Source organism: Palaemon carinicauda, chromosome 26, assembly GCF_036898095.1.
Source record: "Palaemon carinicauda isolate YSFRI2023 chromosome 26, ASM3689809v2, whole genome shotgun sequence".
NCBI lineage: Eukaryota > Metazoa > Arthropoda > Malacostraca > Decapoda > Palaemonidae > Palaemon > Palaemon carinicauda.
Window position 1 is genome coordinate 82,355,666 of NC_090750.1, and position 21,171 is coordinate 82,376,836.

At 40.8% G+C, this 21,171-nt stretch overlaps 1 protein-coding gene across 2 annotated transcripts in view; it reads right to left on the reverse strand.

The window, feature by feature from the left end:
* Window positions 1–21,171, reverse strand: part of LOC137619625 (sialate:O-sulfotransferase 2-like) — a 92,080-nt gene that overhangs the window by 9,035 nt on the left and 61,874 nt on the right. The gene's annotated exons all lie outside the window — the stretch shown is intronic.

Genomic DNA, 21,171 nt, shown 5'->3' on the forward strand with positions numbered 1-21,171 from the left:
TTTTAATGAGACCTCGGATAGAATCATTATTAAAACATACGTCACGTTTCATTAGGAAATTTGTATAACAAATATATTCTAAAACAAATATTTGAGTATTCAGAAAAATGGTGAATATGGACGAATGTTGGAAAAAAAAGGACTTAACAATTATTATGGCCACTAATTTAATATATTTTTCACGACGTTTAATAGGACATATGGTAGAATCATTATATAAACATACCTTTTATTTCATTAAGTAATTTGTATAAGATATATGTGAATACTAAGAAAAATGGTTAATATGGATGAATGTTTGAAAACAAGGACTTGGGAAGAGTACGAATTATTATGGGCCCTAATTTATTTCTAATCTTCCTCCCTAATGTTATTTCCTCACATTTCTCACCTCATTGCTTTATTACGCAAATATTTGCACCGATTTTCCAGTTACTTTTCCTTCCTGTTCAACATATTAGAGAGAGAGAGAGAGAGAGAGAGAGAGAGAGAGAGAGAGAGAGAGAGAGAGAGAGAGAGAGAGAGAGAGAGAGAGAGAGAGAGTATTAGTTTAATGAAAGGGATGACATTTATGGAGGAAATCTCTGTATCTTATAGTACAAACCAGTTCTGGAATGAGAGTAAGAGACACATTCCAGGTCTGAAATGGAAGACACATTCCAGTTCTGAATGGAAGACACACACAAACCAGTTCTGGAATGAGAGTAAGAGACACATTCCAGGTCTGAAATGGAAGACACATTCCAGTTCTGGAATGAAAGACACACATTCCAGTTCTGGAATGGAAGACACACACAAACCAGTTCTGGAATGAGAGTAAGAGACACATTCCAGTTCTGGAATGGAAGCACACATCCCAGTTCTGAAATGGAAGTAAGACACATTCCAGCTCTCGAATGGAAGACACACAAACCAGTTCTGAAATGGAAGTAAGACACATTCCAGATCTGGAATGGAAGTCTCACAATCCAGTTCTGAAATGGAAGTAAGACACATTCCAGTTCTGGAATGGAAGTCACACAATCCAGTTCTGAAATGGAAGTAAGACACATTCCAGTTCTGGAATGGACACACAAACCAGTTCTCGAATGAGAGTAAAACACACATTCCAGTTCTGGAATGAAGGTAAGAAAGTCAGGTGAAATCTAGGACATTTATATTCGGTTGAAACCTAGGACTATCAGTCGGATGAAATCTAGGACTATTATAGGATGAAATCTAGGATTATCAGTCAGATGAAATCTAGGACTATCAGTCGGATGAAATCTAGGATTATCAGTCAGATGAAATCTAGGACTATCAGTCGGATGAAATCTAGGACTATTATAATCGGATGAAATCTAGGACTATCAGTGGGATGAAATCAAGAGTCCGCGCGGAAGAAACAGGAATTCGTTACGTCAAGGAGCCAAAATAATCTTCATTTGAATATAGTAAATAGAAAAGAAAAGAATGAAATAACCGAGCTTCAAAAAACCATACGAAGACCTAAAGAAAATAATAGGATATTTCTTATCCAGTGACAGAAATTTAGAAAAGAAAAAAAATATTAAACATTAAACCTGATGTGGAGAAAAAGACAGATAAAGAAAGATAATGTTTTAGATCGCTTCAACTCTGAACTTGGAAAACTATCCGAACGAATTCTTCCTTGGGTCTTCAGAGTCGGCGCGGAAGAAACTGCGGGATTCGTTGAGTCTTCAGAATGCTCTCCGGAGCCAGACTGCATTAGTTTCCAACCAACTTTTTTCTTCTATTTTCAAGGTTGATGTGTGATGTCATGTTCAGCAAATAAAAGAAAAGTATGGATACCGTTGTGATTATTTTGTATTTACTAATGGCCGGTGGAAAGCTGTTTTCTTTGACAGGAATTGTTAAAGTTGCAATTTTATTAATATGTTATAAACATCTTCATAAACTGGCTGACGGGACGGGAAGCAAAAATAAAACTCCGGAGGAGCTCAGCCAGGCCAGGAAGGACATTGAATTTCGGAAAGAGGAAGTCAAGATAGAACGGAATCATTTAAGAGAAGATAATAAGATTTATAAAAACGATGCGCTTTGTGCTCAAGAGGAACCGATTTTGGCTAACAATGTCCTATCCTCTTTGGAACGATGGTTCGCCGAATTGCAAGAGGCGAGGGCTGCAAAACGCTCTGAACAGGAAAGGAATGCAATGAAGGATTCAAAGCTGCTGGAAACCCAACAGTACGTCGTAAGTCTGGAAGAAAAACTTGCCGAGAAAAATTCTCAGATATCTCTGCAAAATGCTTTGATCAAGGAATACGAAGAGGAATTGCACCGTTTATGCCGCCATAATGACGAGGACTGTCAATTCGTTAGAGAGCTTCATGATTACCTTAAATACAAAGACAAACAAATATCTTATCTCGAAAAGGAATTAGAAAAAAAGTGGAATGAAGCAGCTAAATTGAATCATCTTGTAGGAAAAATATCTGAAGAATTCAGGAAAAAAAATACTGAATTGTTGATGGAAGTTGTCAATCTAAAAAATGAAATTGAACTTCAACAACAACAGAAAGACGGTGAATTGGAAGCTCTTCGGAGAGACCTTCAACGGGAAAAAGAAACTAATGATTGCCTGAGAGAGCTCAATGCGCGGCGTAAGACTCAAATAGACACTTTGGTATCCACGGGAAAAATCGAGAATACCAGGCCTAAGTTTGGTTCTTCACATAAAGTAGAAAGATTCGACCAATTTAGCACCAGTCCACGAAAAGAGGAGGCACTTTTAGAATTAAAAGAGCGAGAAGAAGACGATGTGAAATTGGAAAGCGTCGAAGAAATTGCAATTCAAGAACAAATTCCAAGATATGAAGAGAAATTGGAAAGAGTCGAAGAAGTTGAATTTCAAGAAGAATCTCTAAGAAACGAAGAGAGATGGGAAAGAGTCGCCGAAAATTCAGAAGCTGAGGAAAAGAATTACAAATTACCTGAATGGTTGGAGTTTGACAGTCACCTTTGGTTAATTAAAAAGTGGAGACTTTTCTTCGTAGCTTGGGCGTTAGAAGCGGAAGCTGGGGGGATTACATCGCCCCGTGACCTGGTCAAAGAATCCCCAGCTATAGTTACAGAGATAGATGAAAAAGTGTTGCCTGAAGGTAGTGTTAAATATGGAGAAATCCTTGGTGAAGGGGACTATGGCGTAGTCAGGAGGTGTCAAATCATGAATGATGATGGTCAATGGGAGGAAGGCGCTGTAAAGACACTGAAATCGGATGATCCTAAAACTAGGAAAGACTTCGACAGAGAAGCTAATATCCTACAGCAAATCAGTGGTACTGAAGGAGTTCCAACGTACTATGGCAGGTACGGAGAAAATGCAGACATAGTAATGTCTTTCCATGGTGGTAAGACATTATATAAGTTTCTTTCTGACAGGAAAAACTGTAAAGTTCTAAATATTATTAAAATTTTTAAGAAATTAGCTAAGACTTTACATAACGTCCACAAGAGAGGTTATGGCCATAATGATTTCTGTCAGATAAACATTGTCATAGACGATAAAATGAATCCTACACTAGTGGATTTTGGTTTTGCATTGCTATTTGGAAGCCAAATAAGTAGTAAAATTCATGAAGTAACTCTTAACCACCCAAAATATATCAATGACCCTCTCCAGGTCTACTGTGGCCAGCCAACATGTCCTGAAAACGACATCTACAGTTATGCCACAGAGCTAGAAAGCTTAATAACAAAGTGTGGATACGAAAACCAAAGGTGTGTGGAGTTTGAAGTCCTAATTTCCAGGGCCTTGAGCCCATTCAAGGAAATAAGACCGACACCAATGGATTTTTATAGATGCCTTGAAAAAATGGAACACAGTATTAACGGTAAAATTACAAAAAGAGTGGAAGAAGTTGCAATTCAAGAACAATCTATAAGAGACGAAGAGAAACTGGAAAGAGTCGAAGAAATTGTAATTCAAGAACAATCTCTAAGAGATGAAGAGAAATTGGAAAGAGTCGAAGAAGTTGTAATTCAAGAACAATCTCTAAGAGATGAAGAGAAATTAGGAAGAGCAGAAGTTATAATTCAAGAACAATCTCTAAGAGATGAAGAGAAATTGGAAAGAGTTGAAGTTGTAATTCAAGAACAATCTCTAATAGACGAAGACAAATGGGATAGAGTCGAAGAAGTTGGAATTCAAGAACAATTTCTAAGAGATGAAGAGAAATTGGAAAGAGTAGAAGTTGTAATTCAAAAACAATCTCTAAGAGATGAAGAGAAATTGGAAAGAGTCGAAGTTGTAATTCAAGAACAATCTCTAAGAGATGAAGAGAAATTGGAAAGAGTAGAAGTTGTAATTCAAGAACAATCTCTAAGAGACAAAGAAAAATTGGAAAGAGTTGAAGAAGTTGTAATTCAAGAAATATCTCTAAGAGATGAAGAGAAATTGGAAAGAATCGACTTCTTCTTCTTCTTCTTCTTCTTTGTCTACATCTTTGTAATTCAAGAACAATCTCTAAGAGATGAAGAGAAATTGGAAATAGTAGAAGTTGTAATTCAAGAACAATCTCTAAGAGATAAAGAGAAATTGGAAAGAGTCGAAGTTGTAATTCAAGAACAATCTCTAAGAGATGATGAGAAATTAGGAAGAGTCGAAGAAGTTGGAATTCAAGAACAATCTCTAAGAGATGAAGAGAAATTAGAAAGAGTCGAAGAAGTTGGAATTCAAGAACAATCTCTAAGAGCTGAAGAGAAATTGGAAAGAGTGGAATTTGAAATTCAAGAACAATCTCTAAGAGAAGAGAAATTGGAAGGAGTAGAAGAAAATTTTGAAGTTGAAAAGAATTCCAAATTACCTGAATGGTTGGAGTTTGACAGGGAACTTTGGCTAATTAAAAAGTGGAGACTTTTCTTCATAGCTTGGGCGTTAGAAGTGGAAGCTGGGGGGATCACAGATCCCAGTGACCTGGTCAAAGAATCCCCAGCTATAGTTACAGAGATAGATGAAAAAGTGTTGCCTGAAGGTAGTGTTAAATATGGAGAAATCCTTGGTGAAGGGGACTATGGCGTAGTCAGGAGGTGTCAAATCATGAATGATGATGGTCAATGGGAGGATGGCGCTGTAAAGACACTGAAATCGGATGATCCTAATATCAGGAAAAACTTCGACAGAGAAGGTAATATCCTACAGCAAATCAGTGGTACTAAAGGAGTTCCTAGGTACTATGGCAGGTACGGAGAAAATGCAGACATAGTGATGTCTTTCCATGGTGGTAAGACATTATATAGGTTTATTGTTGAGAGAGAAAACTGTAAAGTTCTAAATATTATTACAATTTTTAAGAAATTAGCCAAGACTTTACATAACGTCCACAAGAGAGGTTATGGCCACAATGATTTTTGTCAGGACAACATTGTCATAGACGATAAAATGAATCCTACACTAGTGGATTTTGGTTTTGCTTTGCTATTTGGAAGCCAACTACAAAATAAATTCAATGAAGTAACTCTTAACCACCCAAAATATATCAATGACCCTCTCCAGGTCTACTGTGGCCAGCCAACATGTCCTGAAAACGACATCTATAGTTATGCCGCAGAACTACAACACTTAATAACATTGTGTGGGTATGGAAAACAAAGATGTGTGGAGTTTGAAGTCCTAATTTCCAGGGCCTTGAGCCCATTCAAGGAAATAAGACCGACACCAATGGATTTTTATAGATGCCTTGAAAAAATGGAACACGACAGTATTAAAGGTAATATTACGGAAAGAGTCGAAGAAGTTGTAATTCAAGAACAATCTATAAGAGACAAGGAGAAATTGGAAAGAGTCGAAGAAGTTGTAATTCAAGAACAATCTCTAAGAGACAAGGAGAAATTGGAAAGAGTCGAAGAAGTTGCAATTCAAGAACAATCTCTAAGAGACGAAGAGGAATTAGAAAGAGTCGAAGAAGTTTTAATTCACGATCAATCTCTAAGAGACAAAGAAAAATTGGAAAGAGTCGAAAAAGTTGTAATTCAAGAACTATCTCTCAGAGATAAAGAGAAATTGGAAAGAATCTTCTTCTTCTTCTTCTTTATCTACATCTTTGTAATTCTAGAACAATCTCTAAAACACGAAGAGAAAATGGAAAGAGCCGAAGAAGTTGTAATTCAAGAACAATCTCTAAGAGACAAGGAGAAATTGGAAAGAGTCGAAGAAGTTGCAATTCAAGAACAATCTCTAAGAGACGAAGAGGAATTAGAAAGAGTCGAAGAAGTTTTAATTCACGATCAATCTCTAAGAGACAAAGAAATATTGGAAAGAGTCGAAGAAGTTGTAATTCAAGAACTATCTCTCAGATATAAAGAGAAATTGGAAAGAATCTTCTTCTTTTTCTTCTTTGTCTACATCTTTGTAATTCTAGAACAATCTCTAAAACACGAAGAGAAAATGGAAAGAGTCGAAGAAGTTGTAATTCAAGAACAATCTCTAAGAGACAAAGAAAAATTGGAAAGAGTCGAAGTTGTAATTCAAGAACTATCTCTAAGAGATGAAGAGAAATTGGAAAGAGCCGAAGAAGTTGTAATTCAAGAACAATCTCTAAGAGTTAAGAGAAATTAGAAAGAGTCAAAAAAGTTGTAATTCAATAACAATCTCTGAGATGAAGAGAAATTGAAAAGAGTTGGAGACGTTGTGATTAAAGAACATTCTCCAAGAGATGAAAAGACAAAACCAAGAGCAGCAAAAGCAGCAGCAGCAGTTATCTATTCTTGATACCTAGGGGATCTCCTCAATTGGACTCAGCAGAGGGAAGAAGTCTGACTTGTTCTGGTATGCTTTGTTCCTTGATGAAGATTCACCTGTACTGTTTCTTTGTCAGGTGGACAACTGCAGAACAAACAGGTCTGACTTATTCTAGTATGCTGTTCCATCCCATCCGCCGGAGGAGAAGGGAAGACGCAGAACCAAAAGCAACAGTAGCAGCAGCAGCAGCAGCAGCAACGACAGCAGTTATCTATTCTGGATAACTAGGGGATCTCCTCAATTGGACTCAGCAGAGGGAAGAAGTCTGACTTGTTCTAGTATGCTTCGTTCCTTGATGAAGATTCACCTGTACTGTTTCTTTGTCAGGTGGACAACTGCAGAACAAACAGGTCTGACTTATTCTAGTATGCTGTTCCATCCCATCCGCCGGAGGAGAAGGGAAGACGCAGAACCAAAAGCAGCAGCAGCAGCAGCAGCAGCAGCAACGACAGCAGTTATCTATTCTGGATAACTAGGGGATTTCCTCAATTGGACTCAGCAGAGGGAAGAAGTCTGACTTGTTCTAGTATGCTTTGTTCCTTGATGAAGATTCACCTGTACTGTTTCTTTGTCAGGTGGACAACTGCAGAACAAATAGGTCTGACTTATTCTAGTATGCTGTTCCATCCCATCCGCCGGAGGAGAAGGGAAGACGCAGAACCAAAAGCAACAGCAGCAGCAGCAGCAGCAACGACAGCAGTTATCTATTCTGGATAGCTAGGGGATCTCCTCAATTGGACTCAGCAGAGGGAAGAAGTCTGACTTGTTCTGGTATGCTTTGTTCCTTGATGAAGATTCACCTGTACTGTTTCTTTGTCAGGTGGACAACTGCAGAACAAACAGGTCTGACTTATTCTAGTATGCTGTTCCATCCCATCCGCGGAGGAGAAGGGAAGACGCAGAACCAAAAGCAACAGCAGCAGCAGCAGCAACAACGACAGCAGTTATCTATTCTGGATAACTAGGGGATCTCCTCAATTGGACTCAGCAGAGAGAAGAAGTCTGACTTGTTCTGGTATGCCTTGTTCCTTGATGAAGATTCACCTGTACTGTTTCTTTGTCAGGTGGACAACTGCAGAACAAACAGGTCTGACTTATTCTAGTATGCTGTTCCATCCCATCCGCCGGAGGAGAAGGGAAGACGCAGAACCAAAAGCAACAGCAGCAGCAGCAGCAGCAGCAGCAGCAGCAACGACAGCAGTTATCTATTCTGGATAACTAGGGGATCTCCTCAATTGGACTCAGCAGAGAGAAGAAGTCTGACTTGTTCTGGTATGCCTTGTTCCTTGATGAAGATTCACCTGTACTGTTTCTTTGTCAGGTGGACAACTGCAGAACAAACAGATCTGACTAATTCTAGTATGCTGTTCCATCCCATCCGCCGGAGGAGAAGGGAAGACGCAGAACCAAAAGCAACAGCAGCAGCAGCAGCAGCAATGACAGCAGTTATCTATTCTGGATAACTAGGGGATCTCCTTAATTGGACTCAGCAGAGAGAATAAGTCTGACTTGTTCTGGTATGCCTTGTTCCTTGATGAAAATTCACATGTACTGTTTCTTTTTCAGGTGGACAACTGCAGAACAAACAGGTCTGACTTATTCTAGTATGCTGTTCCATCCCATCCGTCGGAGGAGAAGGGAAGACGCAGAACCAAAAGCAGCAGCAGCAGCAGCAGCAACAGCAGCAGCAGTTATCTATTCTGGATAACTAGGGGATGTCCTCAATTGGACTCAGCAGAGAGAAGAAGTCTGAATTGTTCTGGTATGCTTTGTTCCTTGATGAAGATTCACTTGTACTGTTTCTTTGACAGGTGGACAAATGTAAAAAAAAAAAGTCTGACTTATTCTAGTGTGCTGTTCAACCCCAACAGCCGGAGGAGAAGAGAAAATGCAAAACAAAAAGCAGGAGCAGCAGCAACACCAGTTTTCTATTCTGGATTTGTAAGGGATCACCTCAAATGGACACAGCAGAAGGAATCAGTCTGACTTGCTCTGGTATGTTTTGTTCCTTGATGAAGATTCACTTGTACTGTTTCTTGGTCAGGTCGACAAATACAGAAGGAAAAGGTCTGACTTATTCTAGTATGCTGTTCAACCCCAACAGCCGCAGGAGAAGAGAAGAAGCAAAACATAAAGCAGCAGCAGCAGCAGCAACAGCAGTTTTCTATTCTGGATTCGTAAGGGATCACCTCAAAAGGACACAGCGGAAGGAATCAGTCTGACTTGCTCTGGTATGTTTTGTTCCTTGATGAAGATTCACTTGTACTGTTTCTTGGTCAGGTGGACAAATACAGAAGGAAAAAGTCTGACTTATTCTAGTATGCTGTTCAACCTCAACAGCCGGAGGAGAAGAGAAGAAACAAAACAAAAAGCAGCAGCAGCAGCAACAGCAGTTTTCTAGTCTGGATTTGTAAGGGATCACCTCAAATGGACAGAGCAGAGGGAATCAGTCTGACTTGCTCTGGTATGTTTTGTTCCTTGATGAAGATTCACTTGTACTGTTTCTTGGTCAGGTCGACAAATACAGAAGGAAAAAGTCTGACTTATTCTAGTATGCTGTTCAACCCCAACAGCCGCAGGAGAAGAGAAGGACCAGAACCTAAGGCAGCAGCAGCAGCAACAGCAGTTTTCTATTCTGGATTTGTAAGGGATCACCTCAAATGGACACAGCAGAAGGAATCAGTCTTGACTTGCTCTGGTATGTTTTGTTCCTTGATGAAGATTCACTTGTACTGTTTCTTGGTCAGGTGGACAAATACAGAAGGAAAAAGTCTGACTTATTCTAGTATGCTGTTCAACCCCAACAGCCGCAGGAGAAGAGAAGAAGCAAAACATAAAGCAGCAGCAGCAGCAGCAACAGCAGTTTTCTATTCTGGATTCGTAAGGGATCACTTCAAATGGACACAGCGGAAGGAATCAGTCTGACTTGCTCTGGTATGTTTTGTTCCTTGATGAAGATTCACTTGTACTGTTTCTTGGTCAGGTGGACAACTGCAGAACAAACAGGTCTGACTTATCTTAGTATGCTGTTCAACCCCAAAAGCCGCAGGAGAAGAGAAGAAGCAAAACAAAAAGCAGCAGCAGCAGCAACAGCAGTTTTCTATTCTGGATTCGTAAGGGATCACTTCAAATGGACACACCGGAAGGAATCAGTCTGACTTGCTCTGGTATGTTTTGTTCCTTGATGAAGATTCACTTGTACTGTTTCTTGGTCAGGTGGACAAATACAGAAGGAAAAAGTCTGACTTATTCTAGTATGCTATTCAACCCCAACAGCCGCAGGAGAAGAGAAGAAGCAAAACAAAAAGCAGCAACAGCAGCAACTGCAGTTTTCTATTCTGGATTTGTAAGGGATCACCTCAAATGGACACAGCAGAAGGAATCAGTCTGACTTGCTCTGGTATGCTTTGTTCCTTGATGAAGATTCACTTGTACTGTTTCTTTGTCAGGTGGACAAATACAGAAGGAAAAAGTCTGACTTATTCTAGTATGCTGTTCAACTCCAACAGCCGGAGGAGAAGAGAAGAAGCAAAACAAAAAGCAGCAGCAGCAGCAGCAACAGCAGTTTTCTATTCTGGATTCGTAAGGGATCACTTCAAATGGACAGAGCGGAAGGAATCAGTCTGACTTGCTCTGGTATGTTTTGTTCCTTGATGAAGATTCACTTGTACTGTTTCTTGGTCAGGTGGACAAATACAGAAGGAAAAAGTCTGACTTATTCTAGTATGCTGTTCAACCCCAACAGCCGGAGGAGAAGAGAAGAAGCAAAACAAAAAGCAGGAGCAGCAGCACCAGCAGTTCTCTATTCTGGATTTGTGAGGAATCACCTCAAATGGATACAGCAGAAGGAATCAGTCTGACTTGCTCTGGTATGTTTTGTTCCTTGATGAAGATTCACTTGAACTGTTTCTTTGTCAGGTGGACAAATACAGAAGGAAAAAGTCTGACTTATTCTAGTATGCTGTTCAACCCCAACAGCCGCAGGAGAAGAGAAGAAGCAAAACAAAAAGCAGCAACAGCAGTTTTCTATTCTGGATTTGTAAGGGATCACCTCAAATGGACACAACAGAAAGAATCAGTCTGACTTGCTCTGGTATGTTTTGTTCCTTGATGAAGATTCACTTGTACTGTTTCTTGGTCAGGTGGACAAATACAGAAGGAAAAAGTCTGACTTATTCTAATATGCTGTTCAACCCCAACAGCCGCAGGAGAAGAGAAGAAGAAAAACAAAAAGCAGCAGCAGCAGCAGCAACAGCAGTTTTCTATTCTGGATTTGTAAGGGATCACCTCAAATGGACACAGCAGAAGGAATCAGTCTGACTTGCTCTGGTATGTTTTGTTCCTTGATGAAGATTCACTTGTACTGTTTCTTGGTCAGGTGGACAAATAGAGAAGGAAAAAGTCTGACTTATTCTAGTATGCTGTTCAACCCCAACAGCCGGAGGAGAAGAGAAGAAGCAAAACAAAAAGCAGGAGCAGCAGCAACCAGCAGTTCTCTATTCTGGATTTGTGAGGAATCACCTCAAATGGATACAGCAGAAGGAATCAGTCTGACTTGCTCTGGTATGTTTTGTTCCTTGATGAAGATTCACTTGAACTGTTTCTTTGTCAGGTGGACAAATACAGAAGGAAAAAGTCTGACTTATTCTAGTATGCTGTTCAACCCCAACAGCCGGAGGAGAAGAGAAGAAGCAAAATAAAAAGCAGCAGCAGCAGCAACAGCGGTTTTCTATTCTGGATTTGTAAGGGATCACCTCAAATGGACACAGCAGAAGGAATCAGTCTGACTTGCTCTGGTATGTTTTGTTCCTTGATGAAGATTCACTTGTACTGTTTCTTGGTCAGGTGGACAAATAGAGAAGGAAAAAGTCTGACTTATTTTAGTATGCTGTTCAACCCCAAAAGCCGCAGGAGAAAAGAAGAAGCAAAACAAAAAGCAGCAGCAGCAGCAACAGCAGTTTTCTATTCTGGATTCGTAAGGGATCACTTCAAATGAACACAGCGGAAGGAATCAGTCTGACTTGCTCTGGTATGTTTTGTTCCTTGATGAAGATTCACTTGTACTGTTTCTTTGTCAGGTGGAAAAATACAGAAGGAAAAAGTCTGACTTATTCTAGTATGCTGTTCAACCCCAAAAGCCGGAGGAGAAGAGAAGAAGCAAAACATAAAGCAGCAGCAGCAGCAGCAACAGCAGTTTTCTATTCTGGATTCGTAAGGGATCGCCTCAAATGGACACAGCGGAAGGAATCAGTCTGACTTGCTCTGGTATGTTTTGTTCCTTGATGAAGATTCACTTGTACTGTTTCTTGGTCAGGTGGACAAATACAGAAGGAAAAAGTCTGACTTATTCAAGTATGCTGTTCAACCCCAAAAGCCGCAGGAGAAGAGAAGAAGCAAAACAAAAAGCAGCAGCAGCAGCAGCAACAGCAGTTTTCTATTCTGGATTTGTAAGGAATCACCTCAAATTTATACAGAAGAAGGAATCAGTCTGACTTGCTCTGGTATGTTTTGTTCCTTGATGAAGATTCACTTGTACTGTTTCTTGGTCAGGTGGACAAATACAGAAGGAAAAAGTCTGACTTATTCTAGTATGCTGTTCAACCCCAACAGCCGGAGGAGAAGAGAAGAAGCAAAACAAAAAGCACCAGCAGCAGCAACAGCAGTTTTCTATTCTGGATTTGTAAGGGATCACCTCAAATGGACACAGCAGAAGGAATCAGTCTGACTTGCTCTGGTATGTTTTGTTCCTTGATGAAGATTCACTTGAACTGTTTCTTTGTCAGGTGGACAAATACAGAAGGAAAAAGTCTGACTTATTCTAGTATGCTGTTCAACCCCAACAGCCGGAGGAGAAGATAAGAAGCAAAACAAAAAAGCATTAGCAGCAGCAACAGCGGTTTTCTATTCTGGATTTGTAAGGGATCACCTCAAATGGACACAGCAGAAGGAATCAGTCTGACTTGCTCTGGTATGTTTTGTTCCTTGATGAAGATTCACTTGTACTGTTTCTTGGTCAGGTGGACAAATACAGAAGGAAAAAGTCTGACTTATTCTAGTATGCTGTTCAACCCCAAAAGCCGCAGGAGAAGAGAAGAAGCAAAACAAAAAGCAGGAGCAGCAGCAACAGCAGTTTTCTATTCTGGATTCGTAAGGGATCACCTCAAATGGATACAGCAGAAGGAATCAGTCTGACTTGCTCTGGTATGTTTTGTTCCTTGATGAAGATTCACTTGTACTGTTTCTTTGTCAGGTGGACAAATACAGAAGGAAAAGTCTGACTTATTCTAGTATGCTGTTCAACCCCAACAGCCGGAGGAGAAGAGAAGAAGCAAAACAAAAAGCAGCAGCAGCAGCAACAGCAGTTTTCTATTCTGGATTTGTAAGGGATCACCTCAAATGGACACAGCAGAAGGAATCAGTCTGACTTGCTCTGGTATGTTTTGTTCCTTGATGAAGATTCACTTGTACTGTTTCTTGGTCAGGTGGACAAATACAGAAGGAAAAAGTCTGACTTATTCTAGTATGCTGTTCAACCCCAACAGCCGGAGGAGAAGAGAAGAAGCAAAATAAAAAGCAGCAGCAGCAGCAACAGCAGTTTTCTATTCTGGATTTGTAAGGGATCACCTCAAATGGACACAGCAGAAGGAATCAGTCTGACTTGCTCTGGTATGTTTTGTTCCTTGATGAAGATTCACTTGTACTGTTTCTTTGTCAGGTGGACAAATACAGAAGGAAAAAGTCTGACTTATTCTAGTATGCTGTTCAACCCCAAAAGCCGCAGGAGAAGAGAAGAAGCAAAACAAAAAGCAGCAGCAGCAGCAACAGCAGTTTTCTATTCTGGATTCGTAAGGGATCACCTCAAATGGACACAGCGGAAGGAATCAGTCTGACTTGCTCTGGTATGTTTTGTTCCTTGATGAAGATTCACTTGTACTGTTTCTTGGTCAGGTGGACAAATACAGAAGGAAAAAGTCTGACTTATTATAGTATGCTGTTCAACCCCAACAGCCGCAGGAGAAAAGAAGAAGCAAAACAAAAAGCAGCAGCAGCAGCAACAGCAGTTTTCTATTCTGGATTCGTAAGGGATCACTTCAAATGAACACAGCGGAAGGAATCAGTCTGACTTGCTCTGGTATGTTTTGTTCCTTGATGAAGATTCACTTGTACTGTTTCTTTGTCAGGTGGACAAATACAGAAGGAAAAAGTCTGACTTATTCTAGTATGCTGTTCAACCCCAACAGCCGCAGGAGAAGAGAAGAAGCAAAACATAAAGCAGCAGCAGCAGCAGCTACAGCAGTTTTCTATTTTGAAAAAGTCTGACTTATTCTAGTATGCTGTTCAACCCCAACAGCCGCAGGAGAAGAGAAGAAGCAAAACATAAAGCAGCAGCAGCAGCAGCTACAGCAGTTTTCTATTCTGGATTCGTAAGGGATCACCTCAAATGGACACAGCGGAAGGAATCAGTCTGACTTGCTCTGGTATGTTTTGTTCCTTGATGAAGATTCACTTGTACTGTTTCTTTGTCAGGTGGACAAATACAGAAGGAAGTCTGACTTATTCTAGTATGCTGTTCAACCCCAACAGCCGCAGGAGAAGAGAAGAAGCAAAACAAAAAGCAGCAGCAGCAGCAACAACAGCAGTTTTCTATTCTGGATTCGTAAGGGATCACTTCAAATGGACACAGCGGAAGGAATCAGTCTGACTTGCTCTGGTATGTTTTGTTCCTTGATGAAGATTCACTTGTACTGTTTCTTGGTCAGGTGGACAAATACAGAAGGAAAAAGTCTGACTTATTCTAGTATGCTGTTCAACCTCAACAGCCGGAGGAGAAGAGAAGAAGCAAAACAAAAAGCAGCAGCAGCAGCGACAGCAGTTTTCTAGTCTGGATTTGTAAGGGATCACCTCAAATGGACACAGCAGAAGGAATCAGTCTGACTTGCTCTGGTATGTTTTGTTCCTTGATGAGGATTCACTTGTACTGTTTCTTGGTCAGGTGGACAAATACAGAAGGAAAAAATCTGACTTATTCTAGTATGCTGTTCAACTCCAACAGCCGGAGGAGAAGAGAAGAAGCAAAACAAAAAGCAGCAGCAGCAGCAACAGCAGTTTTCTATTCTGGATTTGTAAGGGATCACCTCAAATGGATACAGAAGAAGGAATCAGTCTGACTTGCTCTGGTATGTTTTGTTCCTTGATGAAGATTCACTTGTACTGTTTCTTGGTCAGGTGGACAAATACAGAAGGAAAAGGTCTGACTTATTCTAGTATGCTGTTCAACCCCAACAGCCGGAGGAGAAGAGAAGGACCAGATCCTAAAGCAGAAGCAGCAGCAACAGCAGTTTTCTATTCTGGATTTGTAAGGGATCACCTCAAATGGACACAGCAGACTAATCAGTCTGACTTGCTCTGGTATGTTTTGTTCCTTGATGAAGATTCACTTGTACTGTTTCTTGGTCAGGTGGACAAATACAGAAGGAAAAAGTCTGACTTATTCTAGTATGCTGTTCAAACCCAAGAGCCAGAAGAGAAGAGAAGGACCAGAACCTAAAGCAGCAGCAGCAGCAACAGCAGTTTTCTATTCTGGATTTGTAAGGGATCACCTCAAATGGACACAGCAAAAGGAATCTGTCTGACTTGCTCTGGTATGTTTTGTTCCTTGATGAAGATTCACTTGTACTGTTTCTTTGTCAGGTGGACAAATACAGAAGGAAAAAGTCTGACTTATTATAGTATGCCGTTCAACCCCAACAGCCGGAGGAGAAGAGAAGAAGCAAAACAAAAAGCAGGAGCAGCAGCAACAGCAGTTTTCTATTCTGGATTTGTAAGGGATCACCTCAAATGGATACAGAAGAAGGAATCAGTCTGACTTGCTCTGGTATGTTTTGTTCCTTGATGAAGATTCAATTGTACTGTTTCTTGGTCAGGTGGACAAATACAGAAGGAAAAAGTCTGACTTATTCTAGTATGCTGTTCAACCCCAACAGCCGCAGGAGAAGAAAAGAATTAAAACAAAAAGCAGCAGCAGCAGCAGCAACAGCAGTTTTCTATTCTGGATTTGTAAGGGATCACCTCAAATGGACACAGCAGAAGGAATCAGTCTGACTTGCTCTGGTATGTTTTATTCCTTGATGAAGATTCACTTGTACTGTTTCTTGGTCAGGTGGACAAATACAGAAGGAAAAAGTCTGACTTATTCTAGTATGCTGTTCAACCCCAACAGCCGCAAGAGAAGAGAAGAAGCAAAACAAAAAGCAGCAGCAGCAGCAGCAACAGCAGTTTTTTATTCTGGATTTGTAAGGGATCACCTCAAATGGACACAGCATAAGGAACCAGTCTGACTTGCTCTGGTATGTTTTGTTCCTTGATGAAGATTCACTTGTACTGTTTCTTGGTCAGGTGGATAAATACAGAAGGAAAAAGTCTGACTTATTCTAGTATGCTGTTCAACCTCAACAGCCGGAGGAGAAGAGAAGAAGCAAAACAAAAAGCAGGAGCAGCAGCAACAGCAGTTTTCTATTCTGGATTTGTAAGGGATCACCTCAAATGGATACAGAAGAAGGAATCAGTCTGACTTTCTCTGGTATGTTTTGTTCCTTGATGAAGATTCACTTGTACTGTTTCTTGGTCAGGTGGACAAATACAGAAGGAAAAGGTCTGACTTATTCTAGTATGCTGTTCAACCCCAACAGCCGCAGGAGAAGAGAAGGACCAGAACCTAAAGCAGCAGCAGCAGCAACAGCAGCAACAGCAGTTTTCTATTCTGGATTTGTAAGGGATCACCTCAAATGGACACAGCAGAAGGAATCAGTCTGACTTGCTCTGGTATGTTTTGTTCCTTGATGAAGATTCACTTGTACTGTTTCTTGGTCAGGTGGACAAATACAGAAGGAAAAAGTCTGACTTATTCTAGTATGCTGTTCAAACCCAAGAGCCAGAAGAGAAGAGAAAGACCAGAACCTAAAGCAGCAGGAGCAGCAACAGCAGTTTTCTATTCTGGATTTGTAAGGGATCACCTCAAATGGACACAGCAGAAGGAATCAGTCTGACTTGCTCTGGTATGTTTTGTTCCTTGATGAAGATTCACTTGTACTGTTTCTTGGTCAGGTGGACAAATACAGAAGGAAAAAGTCTGACTTATTCTAGTATGCTGTTCAACCCCAACAGCCGGAGGAGAAGAGAAGAAGCAAAACATAAAGCAGCAGCAGCAGCAGCAACAGCAGTTTTCTATTCTGGATTTGTAAGGGATCACCTCAAATGGACACAGAAGAAGGAATCAGTCTGACTTGCTCTGGTATGTTTTGTTCCTTGATGAAGATTCACTTGTACTGTTTCTTGGTCAGGTGGACAAATACAGAAGGAAAAAGTCTGACTTATTCTAGTATGCTGTTCAACCTCAACAGCCGGAGGAGAAGAGAAGAAGCAAAACATAAAGCAGCAGCAGCAGCAGCAACAGCAGTTTTCTATTCTGGATTCGTAAGGGATCACCTCAAATGGACACAGCAGAAGGAATCAGTCTGACTTGCTCTGATATGTTTTGTTCCTTGATGAAGATTCACTTGTACTGTTTCTTGGTCAGGTCGACAAATACAGAAGGAAAAATTCTGACTTATTCTAGTATGCTGTTCAACCCCAACAGCCGGAGGAGAAGAGAAGAAGCAAAACATAAAGCAGCAGCAGCAGCTGCAACAGCAGTTTTCTATTCTGGATTCGTAAGGGATCACCTCAAATGGACACAGCAGAAGGAATCAGTCTGACTTGCTCTGGTATGTTTTGTTCCTTGATGAAGATTCACTTGTACTGTTTCTTGGTCAGGTCGACAAATACAGAAGGAAAAAGTCTGACTTATTCTAGTATGCTGTTCAACCCCAACAGCCGGAGGAGAAGAGAAGAAGCAAAACCTAAGCAGCAGCAGCAGCAACAGCAGTTTTCTATTCTGGATTTGTAAGGGATCACCTCAAATGGACACAGCAGAAGGAATCAGTCTTGACTTGCTCTGGTATGTTTTGTTCCTTGATGAAGATTCACTTGTACTGTTTCTTGGTCAGGTGGACAAATACAGAAGGAAAAAGTCTGACTTATTCTAGTATGCTGTTCAACCCCAACAGCCGCAGGAGAAGAGAAGAAGCAAAACATAAAGCAGCAGCAGCAGCAGCAACAGCAGTTTTCTATTCTGGATTCGTAAGGGATCACTTCAAATGGACACACCGGAAGGAATCAGTCTGACTTGCTCTGGTATGTTTTGTTCCTTGATGAAGATTCATTTGTACTGTTTCTTTGTCAGGTGGACAAATAGAAAAGGAAAAAGTCTGACTTATTTTAGTATGCTGTTCAACCCCAAAAGCCGCAGGAAAAGAGAAGAAGCAAAACAAAAAGCAGCAGCAGCAGCAACAGCAGTTTTCTATTCTGGATTCGTAAGGGATCACTTCAAATGGACACAGCGGAAGGAATCAGTCTGACTTGCTCTGGTATGTTTTGTTCCTTGATGAAGATTCACTTGTACTGTTTCTTGGTCAGGTGGACAAATACAGAAGGAAAAAGTCTGACTTATTCTAGTATGCTATTCAACCCCAACAGCCGCAGGAGAAGAGAAGAAGCAAAACAAAAAGCAGCAACAGCAGCAACTGCAGTTTTCTATTCTGGATTTGTAAGGGATCACCTCAAATGGACACAGCAGAAGGAATCAGTCTGACTTGCTCTGGTATGCTTTGTTCCTTGATGAAGATTCACTTATACTGTTTCTTTGTCAGGTGGACAAATACAGAAGGAAAAAGTCTGACTTATTCTAGTATGCTGTTCAACTCCAACAGCCGGAGGAGAAGAGAAGAAGCAAAACAAAAAGCACCAGCAGCAGCAGCAACAGCAGTTTTCTATTCTGGATTTGTAAGGGATCACTTCAAATGGACCGAGCGGAAGGAATCAGTCTGACTTGCTCTGGTATGTTTTGTTCCTTGATGAAGATTCACTTGTACTGTTTCTTGGTCAGGTGGATAAATACAGAAGGAAACAGTCTGACTTATTCTAGTATGCTGTTCAACCCCAAAAGCCGGAGGAGAAGAGAAGAAGCAAAACAAAAAGCAGCAACAGCAGTTTTCTATTCTGGATTTGTAAGGGATCACCTCAAATGGACACAGCAGAAAGAATCAGTCTGACTTGCTCTGGTATGTTTTGTTCCTTGATGAAGATTCACTTGTACTGTTTCTTGGTCAGGTGGACAAATACAGAAGGAAAAAGTCTGACTTATTCTAGTATGCTGTTCAACCCCAACAGCCGCAGGAAAAGAGAAGAAGCAAAACAAAAAGCAGCAGCAGCAGCAGCAACAGCAGTTTTCTATTCTGGATTTGTAAGGGATCACCTCAAATGGACACAGCAGAAGGAATCAGTCTGACTTGCTCTGGTATGTTTTGTTCCTTGATGAAGATTCACTTGTCCTGTTTCTTGGTCAGGTGGACAAATACAGAAGGAAAAAGTCTGACTTATTCTAGTATGCTGTTCAACCCCAACAGCCGGAGGAGAAGAGAAGAAGCAAAACAAAAAGCAGGAGCAGCAGCACCAGCAGTTTTCTATTCTGGATTTGTAAGGAATCACCTCAAATGGATACAGAAGAAGGAATCAGTCTGACTTGCTCTGGTATGTTTTGTTCCTTGATGAAGATTCACTTGTACTGTTTCTTGGTCAGGTGGACAAATACATAAGGGAAAAGTCTGACTTATTCTAGTATGCTGTTCAACCTCAACAGCCGGAGGAGAAGAGAAGAAGCAAAACAAAAAGCACCAGCAGCAGCAACAGCAGTTTTCTATTCTGGATTTGTAAGGGATCACCTCAAATGGACACAGCAGAAGGAATCAGTCTGACTTGCTCTGGTATGTTTTGTTCCTTGATGAAGATTCACTTGTACTGTTTCTTGGTCAGGTGGACAAATACAGAAGGAAAAAGTCTGACTTATTATAGTTTGCTGTTCAACCCCAAAAGCCGCAGGAGAAGAGAAGAAGCAAAACAAAAAGCAGCAGCAGCAGCAACAGCAGTTTTCTATTCTGGATTCGTAAGGGATCACTTCAAATGAACACAGCAGAAGGAATCAGTCTGACTTGCTCTGGTATGTTTTGTTCCTTGATGAAGATTCACTTGTACTGTTTCTTTGTCAGGTGGACAAATACAGAAGGAAAAAGTCTGACTTATTATAGTATGCTGTTCAATCCCAACAGCCGCAGGAGAAAAGAAGAAGAAGCAAAACATAAAGCAGCAGCAGCAGCAGCAACAGCAGTTTTCTATTCTGGATTCGTAAGGGATCACCTCAAATGGACACAGCGGAAGGAATCAGTCTGACTTGCTCTGGTATGTTTTGTTCCTTGATGAAGATTCACTTGTACTGTTTCTTTGTCAGGTGGACAAATACAGAAGGAAAAAGTCTGACTTATTCTAGTATGCTGTTCAATCCCAAAATCCGCAGGAGAAGAGAAGAAGCAAAAAAAAAGCAGCAGCAGCAGCAACAGCAGTTTCTATTCTGGATTTGTAAGGGATCACCTCAAATGGACACAGCAGAAGGAATCAGTCTGACTTGCTCTGGTATGCTTTGTTCCTTGATGAAGATTCACATGTACTGTTTCTTTGTCAGGTGGACAACTGCAGAACAAACAGGTCTGACTTATTCTAGTATGCTGTTCAACCCCAACAGCCGCAGGAGAAGAGAAGAAGCAAAACAAAAAGCAGCAGCAGCAGCAGCAACAGCAGTTTTCTATTCTGGATTCGTAATGGATCACTTCAAATGGACACAGCGGAAGGAATCAGTCTGACTTGCTCTGGTATGTTTTATTCCTTGATGAAGATTCACTTGTACTGTTTCTTGGTCAGGTGGACAAATACAGAAGGAAAAAGTCTGACTTATTCTAGTATGCTGTTCAACCTCAACAGCCGCAGGAGAAGAGAAGAAGCAAAACAAAAAGCACCAGCAGCAGCGACAGCAGTTTTCTATTCTGGATTCGTAAGGGATCACCTCAAATGGACACAGCAGAAGGAATCAGTCTGACTTGCTCTGGTATGTTTTGTTCCTTGATGAAGATTCACTTGTACTGTTTCTTGGTCAGGTGGACAAATACAGAAGGAAAAAGTCTGACTTATTCTAGTATGCTGTTCAACTCCAACAGCCGGAGGAGAAGAGAAGAAGCAAAACAAAAAGCAGGAGCAGCAGCAACAGCAGTTTTCTATTCTGGATTTGTAAGGGATCACCTCAAATAGATACAGAAGAAGGAATCAGTCTGACTTGCTCTGGTATGTTTTGTTCCTTGATGAAGATTCACTTGTACTGTTTCTTGGTCAGGTGGACAAATACAGAAGGAAAAGGTCTGACTTATTCTAGTATGCTGTTCAACCCCAACAGCCGCAGGAGAAGAGAAGGACCAGAACCTAAAGCAGCA